General features: G+C 36.7%; 1 long non-coding RNA gene across 1 annotated transcript in view; it reads right to left on the bottom strand.

Moving 5' to 3' along the window:
- LOC309508264 overlaps positions 1-16134 on the bottom strand; it is a 96425-nt gene that overhangs the window by 48968 nt on the left and 31323 nt on the right. The window contains exon 3 of the long non-coding RNA XR_014209434.1: positions 5425-5622. This is a non-coding gene — a long non-coding RNA (uncharacterized lncRNA). The remainder of the gene's footprint in view (positions 1-5424; positions 5623-16134) is intronic.

The following is a 16134-nucleotide window of genomic DNA, read 5'->3' as shown; positions in this document are numbered from 1 at the left end:
CTCAAGAGTGTTTTCTGGTCACGACTCTTTGAAGTGATGATGTGTGGAATGTTGAGGTTGGAAACGCACTGCCATATAAGGGCATGTGATGTCACATCTTTTGCCCGCCCTGATTGGCTGTTGATGTTGAATGATTCTAAGTTGAATTAGCAAGGCTTTGCTTTGAATATTATATTTTTGATAGTAATATTTGAATATATGCCCAGGGAGTTTGCGTAAACCACATCCGCTTACTTTTTTTTTTTTTTTGTACTTCACTCAGTTTCTTATTTAGAATGAAAGAAATATATATTGTGTATATAAATGTACATCCACTAAACCTTTTTATTTTTATTTTGTGGGTCTTTTATGTACGTTACTTTCTCCCAGGCCAATTTGGAACAACTGCTCACTATAAACATTATTTTTTTAGTATCTCTCTGCTTAATTAGATGTAATCTGTGAATAGTAAAGTCTAGCTGCCAAAAAAGTAAAGTTCTTCAAGTGCTGCTTAGAGTTTGATGCGGATAGGCTACGAGAATCATTTCTTTGTCTGCTTAGCTGTCTAAAGCCCTCGGCTCGGTTCTACCCTATAAGCATGAACGATAATCCTTTTAGTTGTCATATGCAAGTGCTTTTCTAGAAACTTTTAAGGCAATAATTCTTGTTGTTTCACCAAACAAGGGAATGATGCCAATAGCCATGGACTCAGAGACTGTTACGGCAGTACTTTCGTGAGATAGTGCTGTTTCTTATGTGTGCTAGTGGCCCATTAACCCTTTGTAATAATGTCACATACAGCACCACACCCAAATGAAGTCAGTCACATGACATACCCAAAGACAAATAAATATGTATAGCATCAGTCACTCCAGTGTATTTGCACTCCAAAATAAAAAATCTGGGATTTTGTATACAGTATATCAATCTTATGTTATCTGTGCATCAACATTCACATTATTATGACAGTTTGGCAATAGTTTAGTGTTACTTGTACTGTATTCACTGATAAATATACAACAGTTTACTCCTATTTAGGTAGAATATGCTATGAAATATGTTTGGATGATGTTATGAAATTGTCCATCGCTGAACCAAGGGGAGAAACTTTAAGACAATATAAGCAATGCCTGTTTTTAAACATGTAAAAGGAACATACTAAAGCCTTTTGATTACCAATTTATATTGAGTGATATTAAAAACGATTACAAAGTGGTGTTTTTATTTTATTTTATTTTTTAAGAGTGTACATTACGTTGATATTTGAGATCTTATGTCTCTCAGCTAAGCCTTGAGAAATGTTCTCCCTGCAAAACTACACACAGTAGCAAAATCTCTGTATGTATTTCATTGCTGTTTTATCAGTGTGTCCACGTACATCTCTGTACTATGTACTTGTGAAAGTGCCTTTAAAAACTGTTTTAGAGGAACTTCATACAAACGTCCTCTGTGCCGTGGCATTCTTATTTCAGATCCAGTATACCGAGTTGCTAGGGATTAAATTATTACTAACGTTGTTCTGTTTATTAAGTTGTAAGAATGATCAAATAATAAAAATACTGCTTAGCCATTGTGACATTGCACTTTTATGTAAGACTGTATATTTGGCATGTAACATCCTAACAAGTTGTAGAGCTTTTGGAGGACTGCTCAGTCTTTCTAATAAAGAACATAGTTTGGTCAGTTCACTGAGGTGTTGGCTTGTTCCTCCTCTTCCTCCTTGGACCGTGTTGTTTTCTCAAAGGATAAGATTGTATGTGGTGACACATGACATTAAACACTCTTCAATATGATGCTTAAAAACAAAGACAGTGGCTTAATGAATTCCCAGTCTGGACTTGGTTGTTTCCCAATTGTCACTGTTAAGGAGGAAGGAGTGTCAGAGCATTTTGAAAAACAAGATCTGGTTAAACGTGTTTGTTCCAATGGCTTTTTTAACCCTTCTATTGAAGATACACCGTAGCATTTACCAGTTCAAATTGAACCAATATTATAAATCACAGCTCAGCGGTAAGAATTTGCTAAGAACTTAATATAATAATGAGATGCTACCTGTAATCATGCTTCTTATAGTTTTAATTTCATGCTAATCATAAACAAACTTTTATTTTCTTATACTATGATGGCCAGGCCACAAGCCTCTTTTAGTCTAACTCTTATTTTTGTTGTAACATATACATTTGTCTTGTAATTAACAATATTATCATTTATAACAAGTGGAATTATCACCAAAAGATCAGCATTAAATAGTGATGAGGGATGGCATGAAATCACACAAAGAGGAAATATAGAGGGGAAAATAGATGATTCTTCTTTTTGCTTCGATTCACTTATTGGAAGTGTTAAAAAGAATAAGATCTCAGCCATCTCCCAGAATTCCTCTTGCCTGCCTACTGGCAGCTAATGTTAATGTTTTTATGTGTGAAAAGAAAGAGGATGTGATGTGAGACACGTCAAACTGGAAACTATAGCAGGAAGGAAATGGTTGACTGGGGTCATGTTTAAGGGGAAAAGTACAAATGTTTCATTAACCAGAATCAAGTATTACAGAGAGCATTTTAAAATGTTTATTTTTCAGGTTTGCGTAAGACTGAGTTTTATAGTTTTTGCGAAATTCGTTGTTTGTCAACTGCCATTAAAACCTCAAAAGAACAGCTAGCAGCTATGGTAGCCATGGTGACCCACTGCATGGTTTCCTGGAGTTGCATGCATAGACATAAAGACATAGAGGACTCATTAGCGGCTGCTTTCTTTGGGCCGTAAGCCGTCCGCCATATTGGAACGGTCAAAGCCTGTCCCTGAACTTTAGAGAGCAAGTGCTCTGTGCGTCTGCAACCTTAGACGCATGTATGAATATCTATATCTGCAATAGACTTCAGCAGATGATTTTGCAAAACTAAAATACATCAATACAACAAAAAAGGCATTAGCTAAAAGTTTCCATAGTTTAAAAACCTGGAATATTGAGTTAATACAACACTTTATCACCTATTTCTTCGGGAATTTAAACAAAGTCAAATGCAAGAAAATGATTTCACAATTTGTATAAATATTCTTGTAATTAAATAAACATAGCAGATTCTACAAAACCAATACATACTGTAAACAAACTAGTGAATATTTGACATTTTATCTAAAACAGTAAGAAATAACTTCAGGAGTCTTCATAGAATTATAAGAAAGCACAAAATGAAGCATAGGCTGTGCTATAAAAAACAAAAAAACATTGCTGAAAAATAAAGTACTATCTGTACATTGTACATGTGCCTGTGTTTTAGTCGTTACAGGTTTCTGGCATATCGCTCCTTTGTGAGCTGGTGCTGGGGTTTCCTTGGCCGTCGGGTACGTGTCGTGATTCCAGCCTGTGTGGTGAAGAGGGTTCGCCGTGAGTTTCCAGATGATCAGGGCAGATATGTTGGTTTCCTACCAGCTGATGATTGAATCTGGACACCATGGTGGAGATGACCTCCTCCTTGTCTGGCCGCTCATACTCCGCACAAAGGTCTGATGGTATGGGTATCTTAAGTACCTCATCCATGTATGGAGCAGGGTCCACAAAAACATGCTCAAATATTAGGTCCTGTAGGTCATCTAGGTACTCTGTGCAATAAAACAAAATTTATTTGTAGATATTAAAGTATTTTACCCTAACTTTCAGGAAAACTTGCAATAACACTGTTAATTTATATTTCATTTTATATATATAAAAAAAAAAAAATTAAAGTAACTTACTGAATGTTGGTGGTGTCTTCACTTGTTTGATCGTGCATTGTCCTTTCCTGGCCTTTGGAAAGTTCACTTTGAATAGTGGATGTCCTGTTGATACAGATACAGATACATATAGCTTTATTAATCCCCAAAGGGCAATTCAGTTTCTACAGTACACCATCTAAACATACAACCATTCACACAGCCATAGCATGTAGTATATAACAAGGGTAACATGATAGGGTCCAGGTCCAAAGACAGTTTATAAATAAAAAGACATCAAAAGCAGAAAAAAGCTCCTAAAGTGCATAGTGTCAAGAACAGATCAGTCCATAATTATTTCTTTAGCTCAATATTTAACAGCATAATTGCTGAAGGAATAAATGATCTTCCATAACGGTTTGTCTTTCTAGGGGGCTGCAAGTAACGCCGACCTGATGGCATAAGAACAAATTCATCTCCCAGAATATGATGTTGGTTCATCAGACTTTTTACTTTTTGAAGAACACGTTTCTCCCAAAGAGAATTTAAGTCGCACATTTGGATTCCAATCATTTTGGAACAGACTTTCACAATATTATTTAAACAGTTTCGGTCCTTCACTGAAATATTACCAAACCAACAAATGAAAGAAAAAGTAAGAAGGCTCTCAATATAAGACAAATACACAGTGCACAGTATAGATTTAGAAACCCCAAAGGAATTTATCCTGCGCAATAAATGTACTCTCTGCTGGGCCCGTTTGACCACTGATTCAGAGTTCCTTTCAAACTTCAGTTGAATCAAAAACCGTACCCAGATATTTATAATAATTTACCATCTCCACATCCTCGCCATGGATCCTGCATACTGAAGTATTTGTCCCTTTTTTTCTAAAATCGATAATGAGTTCCTTAGTTTCAAGAAGGCTGTCATCACACCACTTAACGAAATCAGGAAGTGCTCGTCCGTGATCTGACTCTGTGCCATGGAGGAGTGACAGCAGAGCAGTATCATCAGAAAATTGAACAAGAAAACTATCCTCTTTAAGAGACCTACTACAACTATCCGTGTATAAAATGAACAGTAGCGGGGAAAGTACACAGCCTTGTGGGGAACCTGTGTTGGAGACTTGGGTTTTTAAAGTAACCCCATTTACTAAAACCCTCTGTGTCCTATCAGTCAGAAAATTTAAGAACAAGGCTAAAAGCTGATCGGGCAGATTAAAATAAGAAGCAAGCCTCTCAATCAAAATGAGAGGCTGCATTTTGTTAAAAGCTGATGAAAAGTCAGCAAATAAAAGCCTGGCATGAGATTGGGGTTTCTCCAAATGCTTCTAAAGTGTGTCCAAGATAAAAAGCTTAGCATCATCCACACCTTTATTCCTCTGATAGGCAAATTGAAGAGAATCAAGTTTGCCCTCGACCAAGATGAGAACCTCTTCTTTTAGGATTTTCTCAAGGTTTTTTACTACAAGGGAAGTAAGCGCCACAGGTCTGAAATCTTGTAATTCCCTAGCTCTATTGATTTTGGGGATAGGAATAACAATGGAAGATTTCCAAATAGTTGGGAGCTTGCAGTTATCAACACACATTTGAAAAAGATGGGAAAAAACACCACTGAGTTGTCCAGCACAGTGGTGTAATGTGTGACCATAGATAAGGTCTGGGCCTGAGGCTTTCCTCTTTTTTGTTTTCTTAAATAGAACCTCAACTTGTTCTTGAGATATTTTAATATCACTACATGGGGTCATCTAACAGTAATCAAGCGCTAGAAAGTGCTCATGAGAAGATTCTGAGTAAAACCATAATCACAGATAATCACAGAGCATATTTGCTAAAACCTGGCCGATTTTGGGTGAAAAAATCGGGTCTGTTGAAGACGTTTGACGGACTAGTAAGACACGTGTCAAGAGAGTTAAATCCAGAAAGGGGATTCAGCCAAACATGGGGTCATCTAACAGTAAACTAGACCATTTTTACACACCTATTTTCTGTCAAATGAGAAATAATTATGGAGGTGAAAGTGACGTGTATTAATGTGGGTTTGAAAGTAGAACAGTATTTAAATGACGATATTAAAGTTTTCGTCTGAGAAAGAATGTGAACGTAGTGCTAAAGAAAGTGAAAAGAACGTGTGAGTAAATGAGGGAGAAAAGAAAGTTAAAGGAAAGTTGATAGATGGAAGTCGTAAGAAGATTGAAGGTTAAAAGAAGGAAAGATTTAAGTCTTAAGGGAATCCTTTGAAGGAAAGATCTATAATAATATTCTTTTTTTATTTTTAAAAGTACTGTATTTTATTTTTCTAAACTGTTTTAATTATTCTTATTTCTTTTTATTATTTTAATCTCTTCTATGTAAAGCACTTTGAATTGCCATTGTGTATGAAATGTGCTATATAAATAAACTTGCCTTGCCTACATGGTGTCAAGGAGTTTTTCAACCTGGAGACATCATGCATGAAATCAGACGTTTCAAATAGTAAAAAAAAAGTATTAAAAGCATCAGGCAAACAGTCATCCTGAACACTGTTAAGGCTGATCTGCTGCTTGGGTTCATTACCACACTGATTAATCCCACGCCATGCTGACCTAAGGTCGCCATTTACATATTGTTTTTCTATTTTTTCCCTATACTTACTTTTGGCTTTTACTATTTCAGCCCTAACCTCTCTGGATACAGACTTTCTCTCCAATGAGTCACCAGTAAAGAAGATCTTTTTTTTCTTATTAATCACTGTTTTTAGATCTTTGGTAACCCATGGTTTATTGTTGGGGAAAGTGATAATGGTTTTGACTGGGATAACAGTATCCACACAAAAGGTAACATAGGACGAAACAGTGTCTGAAAGTTCATCAATATTGATGATGTTGCTTGTGCAAGACCAGCATTTTCATTGTAATGAAACGCAGCCAGGTATAGTCTGCATGTTACGTCAGAAACGAGGACACAATATGCAAGTAAAAGCTCTTTATTAATAGTCAATAGTGTTGATGATGATGAATTAATCCGGGTGATGCAGGCGGTGGCGCAGGGACTTTGATGGTCAGACACGGAGTGATGGATGAAGTGCAGCGTGCTCTGATGAGTGATGACTTGATCCAGACATGAAACGTAATCCAACAAGACGCGAAACCGGAACACAGGAACTCAAGACGGGACACGAGGCACGGGAACAGGATCAGACAACACAGAGACTTCATACAATGATCTGAGAAAGGAGATGAGAAAGTGGTGAGCATTTATAGGAGATGAGATGAGTGGCAGCTGGTGATGATGAGTGATTGCAGCTGGATACTGATCAACCGTAACGATCCGGACACACCCACACACGTAAACAACAAGGCACGAGACTAGAGAGAGACATTGGATCTATGAACCGTGACACTGCAAGTGCACAGACACAATTCAGGAAAATAGCCTATAGTGATGTAAAGTTATTTTAACAGCAGTTAAATGACCTGCACAACATTCCAAGAAATGGGAACGCCACATTTTTGGGGGCAAACCGTAGAATGACACTATGAAATGACTCCAAAGATGAAGTCTGGTGATGTGAACTTATGTGGTTTAAAATAATGATGGAGAAATAATGATTTACCATTATTTGGCTTGACGCCGGACGGATCTGGAGCAGGTGGTGATGATGGTTCAGGAACAGGATCTGCTGGAGGAATAAAAGGCTCTGAGTTTCTGTCAGGTTGGTGTTGGACTTCAGGCTTCGGGTCAAGTCTCGAGCTCAGAGCTCTCAGCAAGTATGTTATTTCCTATCCAAAACAAAGAGAATATGAACAAGTCAACTCATGAATGTTTTTTTAGAGCTAGAACAGAATTTAATTCTGTTTGGTTTACTGATTCTGTTATTTTCCTGTTTACTTCAGGGATGCAGCTTTAAAACAATCTGTATAGTATCAAGCGCTATATAAATGATATAGCTATATAGGTGATTTGACTATAACAAGAACATTACAATGAACACAAATTTGAAAATCTCACTACAAATAATCCAGAATTTAAGACAAAAGATAATAATCCTACTTTACCTGTTATACTGCCTCATCTGAATGAGTCTCCTAAACTTCTCCAATCTAGATCACAATCAATCCATTGATGTTGTAACATCTGCTCTAAGCTGGGGCGTTTAGTTGGATCCCTCGCTAGACACTGTCTAATCAGATCCCTGCAGTCTGTACACATTTTAATAAGGAGAGAGCTGGTTAGTCATGACCATGTGACCTGGCATTTTTGAAAACAGCGATGGCTTTCGCTATACGTTGAGCTATATATGAAAATTCTGATTTCAATGTTATCATCATTATTCACTCACGTTTGGATAAGTCGGGGTTTACAAATGTAACTTTGGCTCGTTTGACTTCCGTTACACTAACAAAAGGAAGACATTCGTTCGACAACTCGTACAGCAGCACTCCTAGAGACCAGACATTTGCTGGGACGGCGTGGAATCGAGGATCTGTAAAGACTTCAGGTGGGCGGTATCCATTCATTCCTGTAAGAAAGACATTTGCACATTGTTGAGCTTTTTTTTTTCAAGCATCATCAAATAATTAGTAAGTCACTACCTTCAGGTTTCCACACTCCCAAAATGCTCACCCTCGTATGTGTTGCTCTCGCAGCCTTCACTACTAACTAGCTGACCGCAGCCAAAGTCTATCAGCTTGAGATGTAGCGTGTCTTTCTTCCACAGGAAATTTTTCGTATGAATGTCACTATGGAAAACCCCACAACGGATGCAGTGTTGCACTGCCCGCACAGCCTGTCTCATGATGACCCGTAAGAGACAGTCACTCAAAGGTTGACGATTCATTGAGTCCAGCAAGGTCTGGCAGGGCTCCGGATACTCCATAACCAGAGTGAATGATCTAGGATGTTCAAACCACTCGTGCAGTTGTATGACAAAGGGGCTTATGGGTTCTCGCTTTATCAGCAACAGCAGTGCCACTTCTGTAACGAGAGGTTCGGGATTCCCAGGCTAGAGAGAAGAAGCAGACAGAAGGTTAGCTGGGTAAAAATCTGAAGAAAACATCATTTTGAAATGTACTATTCTTTGATCTTTTTAGATGCGTTCAAAAGAGCCTTTTCAGCTCAAAGTTATTTGGTGCCTCTAGGCTTATTTGTTGATCACATTTATACCTAATGCTTCCTACGGGTGTATTAACTACAGTAATCTGCACTTAAACAACTCTATACACATTCAGGTTTTGGCCAACTTACAATATTAAGATAACGATTGTTGTCAATCTTGCGTAACTGCTTGATGGCAACCTGCAAAAAACAAACAAAAAAAACTGTTTCAATAACAGTAACAGTATTCAAGCATCTGGCCTTGTATTAAGTATTAAACCATTTGTAAATTGTTTTAAATGTGTTTTGATGCATGCAAGAGCAAAATGTTTGTACAATTCAGTAAGATTTACCCTTTTGCCATCAAATTTGCGTGTTCCCAGGAACACTCTGCCAAATCCTCCGGATCCAATTAACTTTTCCATGTTATAGAGAGACTCAAAGGACTCTGAAAAACAAACAGAAAAACATGAGACAATTATTAGCTTGCTAGATCCATTGTTTTATTTAAAAAATATCAGTGCTGGTCGAGCAACAGTAAATGTGATCGGACGTGTTAAAAACTTGACTCAGTTATGCATGAAATAGCAAAATCTCTCTCTGTAGACTTTGCACTGCCCAGCCTTATTTCAGTCTCACCTGTTGAGCTCTTGTTCACTGGAGAAGCCTCCGCGGCACCCTGAACAGTTCGGCCAGTTGATGTCTCTGTTGGCTCGACAGGAACTTGACCCGGCAGCGGAGGACACAGAAACCCTTCGAGGCTGTCGGACCAGGAAGCTGAGGATGACGTGATGCCCGGAGAGGAATCTATGGAAACAGTTCCTGAGGATGGAACATTTCAGACATCAAAAACTGTTTGGATTTTTTATTACTTTTTTTTATTATATTAATTATCAATGTCAGTGGTCACATCAAATTGTTACTTTGGTTTCACTTTATTTTGGTGACATTCTATAAGTCTATAAGAAACATTGCACCTGCATGTCTACTAACTCTCATTAAAGTATTAGTAGAGTATTAGTAGACTGGTAGGGTTAATGATAATGATGGAGAAATAATGATTTACCACTATTTGGCTTGACGTCGGAGTGATCTGCAGCAGGTGGTGATGATGTTTCAGGAACAGGATCTGCTGGAGGAATAAAAGGCTCCACAACAGTCACAGAATTACTGGAAGTGCTGCTGAAAACACCCATCGTATCCTCCCAGAACTTGAGAGAACGACCAGGTTCTGGAGCTTTTTCTGAAATGAAGAAAAAACAAATGAAAACAACTATTAGACCCATCTCTGACGTCAAATTAAGCAATGATTAGGGTTGGGTACCGAAACCCGGTTCCAATAGGGAACCGGTTCCGACGTAAACGGTAGTATCGAGACCGAATAAGAACGCAACTTTCGGTGCCTGACTTTTTTCACCGCCCCCTATAAAACATCTCGCGGCACGAATGATCCAATAACAAAACATCTGCAGTTAATTAAAATAATGATGGAGAAATAATGATTTACCATTATTTGGCTTGACGCCGGAGTGATCTGAAGCAGGTGGTGATGGTTCAGGAATAAACGGCTCCACAACAGTCACAGCACCACTGGAAGACCTGCTGAAAACACCCTTCCTGAGCTTATGGAAACGACCAGGTTTCTTCATACGTTCTGGAGCTTTTTCTGGTCGAGAAAATAATATTATAATGGGGGAAATCATTTTAATATTCTGTAGAAACAAGCCTTATTTTGAGTGGAAAACAAGATAATACTGTTTAAAATAATGTTGGAGAAATAATGATTTACCATTATTTGGCTTGACACCAGAGTGATCTGGAGCAGGTGACGGAATGAAAGGCTCCACAACAGTCACAGCACCACAGGAACAGCAGCTGAAAACACCCTTCGTAGCCTTCCAGATCCTGAGGCAAAGACCAGGTCTCTCGCTATGTTCTGGAGCTTTTTCTGAAATGAAGAAAAAACAAATGAAAACAACTATTAGACCCATCTCTGACGTCAAATTAAGCAATGACATAACTTACATTTTACTATTCAAATCTTATCTGTAAAGTTACAGATCTAAAGTAATGGGAATTGTTCACGCTATCCACCTGACTTCTGCTTAATGCCTGCATAAATGTCCCAACATATTATTTCACAATAGTAATAGTAATTTCATTTCACTATTATCACGATTATGAGGGTGGAGCCTGGTGATTCCGATTCAACGCTAAAGTTATTTTTCTTATTTTATCTGATCTTTAATTAAAAAGAAAACATACATTTCCAGGCTTCATTTGGCCAACTCTGGCACATGTGGCTCAGTTTTTGTAATGGTAAAGATCATATGGGCCATATCTAAATATTGATATATTTTATTAAACACCGACATTTATTAAATGCATAGCAATGTCTTATTTATGACATAACTGACTCTGTAATACTCGGCACGACAGCCATTTTGACAATTTTGCATGTTTTTGACAATTCAAGAGAAATAAGTGGTGAAATTGAATTCTTTTCTGGATCGTATGCTGTCTGTGAAGCGGCATTCTGTGCGTGTGTTTCGGGTGTGTGTCAGACAGCCATCGAGCTCATGCCTTATTGAGAACGTTTTGCTAACATTCCCATTCAATTAAGAAAACATTATTTCTAAATGTTCCCTGAACGTTCAAAACGTCCAGTTTTTTCACCGTTTCAAAAATGTTTTATCTTGGTTAAAGGAACATTCTATTTTATAATTTTATAATCCATTGTTTTATTTTAAAAATGTCAGTGCTGGTCGAGAAAATAATATTATAATGGGGGAAATAATTTTAATATTCTGTAAAAACAAGCCTTATTTTGAGTGGAAAACAAGATAATACTGTTTAAAATAATGTTGGAGACATAATGATTTACCATTATTTGGCTTGACACCGGAGTGATCTGCAGCAGGTGACGATGGTTCAGGAATGAAAGGCTCCACAACAGTCACAGCACCACAGAAACAGCAGCTGAAAACACCCTTCGTAGCCTTCCAGATCCTGAGGCAAAGTCTCTCCCTATGTTCTGGAGCTTTTTCTGAAATGAAGAAAAAACGAATGAAAACAACTATTAGACCCATCTCTGACATCAAATTAACCAATGACATAACTTACATTTTACTATTCAAATCTTAATAGTAAAATGCTCCTCCCAACAGACATTCAGTTGTCTATAAGTAAAATTGCACCTACATGTCTACTAACTCTCATTAGAGTATTAATAGACTGGTAGGGTTAGAATAAGTTGACATGTAGTTGAAAAGTTACTTGTTGTCAGTAGAGTGTCTGTTGGTGGAGCATTACAATAAAGAGTTTGCAGATATTAAGGAGAGAGTCTACTGATATACTCTAATGAGAGTTAGTCGACATGTAGTTGCAAAGTTACTTATAGTCGACAGATTGTTCAAAAGGGACCATCAAAATAAAGTGTTACCGTACTTTAGTTGGTTTAGTTGACAAATCAGCCATTGAAAATAGAAATAGAAACTAAGCCATTACATCTTTATTAAAAGCCTATTCTGACCTCTGCGAGAGTGTTTAGATGAAGTGGACGGACGTCCAACATCTGGGTTCTGCTTCGCCGTCGCCCCGTGAGCCTGACCTGTGGACACAGAAACAGAAAACTCAGAAGACAGAGAAGGTAAATATCCAGGACGATCCTGGCTCTGGATCTGGATCGGGTCTGGCAGCGGCAGATGTGGACAGTAACAAAGTACAGTTATTTGAGTACTGTACTTAAGTACACTTTTTGAGTATCTGTACTTTACTTGAGTATTATTTTTTCTGGAAACATTTTACTTTAACTTCACTACATTTGAAAGACAAATATCATACTTTTTACTCCACTAACGTTACATTTCTGTCAAGGTCCTTGAGTAGAAAGTAGTTGGATTCTGACATCAATCTGACTTTCATTTTCAATGTTGGGTTTGGTCTTCTAAATGCTCATTTTGTCATTGTTTTGGAGCACACTAGCTTATAACAGTGGCTGACATATTCATCCTAAAAGCCACATTTTTTTAAATAGGGCACTATTTGAGGGAACAGCCGAAACTATTGTGGACGTTATTGAGAGCACTTATTCAATCTCACATTCAATCCCACTACAGGAACTGTGTTCTAGAAATAAATTTCATATTGATATGAGGGTGGGTAGGTAGGCAGGCATAGATTCAGAGGCATAATGTACTATACGTATTACAAACAATAATAAAACAATGCATTGACATTTACTTTTTACTTTTGATACTTAAATACTTTTAAAAACAAGTAGGCCTACTTCTGTACTTTTACTCAAGTAAAAATCAGTCTTTTCAACTTTTACTTGTAACTGAGTAATATTTGACCAGAAGTATCTGTAACTTACTTTCACTCAAGTAAGGAAATTGTGTAACTTACTTTGTCCATCTCTGGGCAGCGGATCCTGATCACGGTCATCAGAATCGGGCCTCCAAACCTCCTGACCAGCCGTCTGACCGAAAGCAGCTCTCCTGGATCTGGAGTGCTCTAAGGATGGAATATTTCACATATCACATAACGTTAGTTTAATCATAATAATCAATAATCAATGTCTGTGGTCAATTACAGATTTTTACTTCAGTTAAGTTACTCAAATTCAATTCAAGTTTATTTCACAAGCAAGGAATCAAATAAATGGGATCAAATGGGATCAGTCAGTCATTGTACAACACACCATAACAAATAAATTAAAAATTAAAGCACTCACTTCCTCTTTCGCCCATCATGTGGTTACGACGAGCCATCGCCAACCTCCCCAAACTGCAATAAAATGGTACAAAATACAAGACAACACAATACAATACAACAGAAATCTCCTCAGAAATAACGTTAACGTTAGCAGCTACTCCCCTAAAAAAAAATATCAAACAAAAGTATTAGCAGAAATTATATGACGCTTTCAAAAAGGATATAAGTTATCCTCCGATGTCCTTCAAGAATATAACGTTAAGTCTCCTCTCAGAAATCCAAAAAACAGGTTAAAAGTCTCAAGTTTCGCTCAGCAAAAGTCAGTCTGTCAATTCGCCTCGTCTCTCAACCAACAGACAGCGGTCGATCGCGGAGTAGCTAGATATATGCAGATTGTTCAGATTCATAAAATGCGTCGCTATTAGCAACTAAAATTCGAATCACGCATGCACGGGCACATCGACTCTGATTTATTAAATAATTGCAACCTTAATGTTGACGTTTTCTTTAATATGATATTCATTCTTTCAGACCAGTTTTATTATTAAAACCCGTGGAAAATGCGCACAAAAACATCATATAAATCGGACATCATATAAATTAATAATTAAATTGGCCCTTTTCCGCATATATATCAAGGCCAATCAGCTTTCAGTATCACTAATACGCCATCTAACCGTAGTGGTGAAGAAATCCAAATTATTTTTGAATTCTCTATTAAAATTGTTCACAATTGCTACCCAGTTAACTATAAACGTGCTAAATTTGCTCTGCAAGTGAAAGTCGTCTTGTGGTGCCATCTTATATATTTGTTTATAATATTCATTATCAATGTCAGTGGTCTGGTCACTTCAAATTGTTACTTTGGTTTCACTTTATTTTGGTCCATTTAAAAAACAGCCTAAGCGAATGTTATATATATTTTTTTTTCTGATTCATCACATTACAATAAAATCAACTGTATTTAGATGGGAAAATGATTCTCATCTGTTTCATTTCATTAGCCTCCAGATTTGCTTAAAAAATGTTTTGAAAGTATTGAATATTGAAAGTATTGATTTTAGAAATGTATCTTATTACGTACGGTATACATAACATATTGTGCTTTTTATTTATTTAGTTAAATTACAAACATTTCAAGTACAATGCAACAAAAAACAAAATGAATACAAGGCACTGTAAATACAATTCAAAATGTATTAATAACAACAACAACTAAAGTATAAATGTACATAATAATAATAAAATAAATAATAAATACAGAAATGAAAGTTTATAATATCAGGGCAGTTATATGTATTTGAAAAGCTTTAAAATTTGTATTGTTTTTATAAGCTTTTTGTTTTGTGATCTCATGTTTAAAAGATATTCTAAGTATATTGTGAGATCAGTGTTATAAAAGGTAATATAGGAGGGTTTCTTTTGAGTTATTTTTGTCTAATGAATATAAAACTTCGCCAAAATAATTAAAAGATTAATGATATAATTTTGTTTTTCAGAAAGAGAATTCACAAATCTAATGACTAGGCAATTTTAAATCCTATTAAAATAATAGGATTTTTTATTATTAAAATAATAGGATTTACACAGATTAATTCCATTGACTGGTCCAGCAACCAATCGCATTGCATCTCGCGTGGGCCGAGGGTCCGTATCTGCTTTACTTTTCGAAATGGATGATCCCCATGGAGGGAGAACCTGGATTTGTAAATTTGGGACGGTTGTTTTATTCTCAACGATATGAAAAGTGTTGCCACTCCCATTTATTGCACATTTCCCCCCGAAATTATATTGCACGACCCGTAAATATGCAGGCAAACGCGGTTGCCTACTATATAAGTCGAGCCAATAGTGCGGCAAGATACTGAAATAGGATTATTATTAACCAATCAGATCGGACACATAGACATAATAAATACATAGACGCCCTATTGGCCGCTTTGGAACGTTGCTGCGATACGTCATCGCGTCCGCCATTTTGCGGAGGGCAAGACTGCGCTGTAATCTTCTTATACTGTCTATGGTTTTCCTTATATAGTTGTATTGAGGATTGAGGAAGTGGCATGTCTCTTATATAAATTGTCTCTGGGTAAACTTACAAATTACATATAAATAATACAGCTATTTTGACGTCAAAATGGCCGCTGACCCCTGAACTTTTGGGTGACAACTGATTTTATTTTTAATTTTTATTTGATTGCATTTTAACAAGAACAAAACATAATTTACATACAAGAGTACATATGACCATACATGTCAGGAGTAAAGAAAAGAAAAAAGAAAAAAAAATAGCCAAAAGAAAAAAGAAAAAAACACCTGTACCTGTCAAACAGCTGTGTAGTTTTCCTAGCTTTTAGGTTTTTACTTTTGGATATTGTTTCTAAATATATTTTAACATTGTTCAATTTTAAAATGTTCAAAATGTGGTAGTTTTCCATTACATTTGACTTTGTGAATATAGTAACGGGCAATTATAACAATTCAATCTAAAATAAACAAAATATTTGTATCACCCTCAAATGAAAAACATTTTAACATAACATCAATTTCTTCAAAGTTAACAAGAGTCATAACTTTTCTTTGCAAGTAATTACTGAGTTCTTTCCAAAACATTTGGGTCTTGGGACATTGGAGACCATTGGGTCCATGAGGGTAATGATTGTTTGTGGAA

This window comes from Leuciscus leuciscus, assembly GCF_965113295.1.
Source record: "Leuciscus leuciscus genome assembly, chromosome: 10".
NCBI lineage: Eukaryota > Metazoa > Chordata > Actinopteri > Cypriniformes > Leuciscidae > Leuciscus > Leuciscus leuciscus.
The sequence above is the reverse complement of the archived record's forward strand: the minus strand, read 5'-3'. Positions and strand labels throughout refer to the sequence as shown.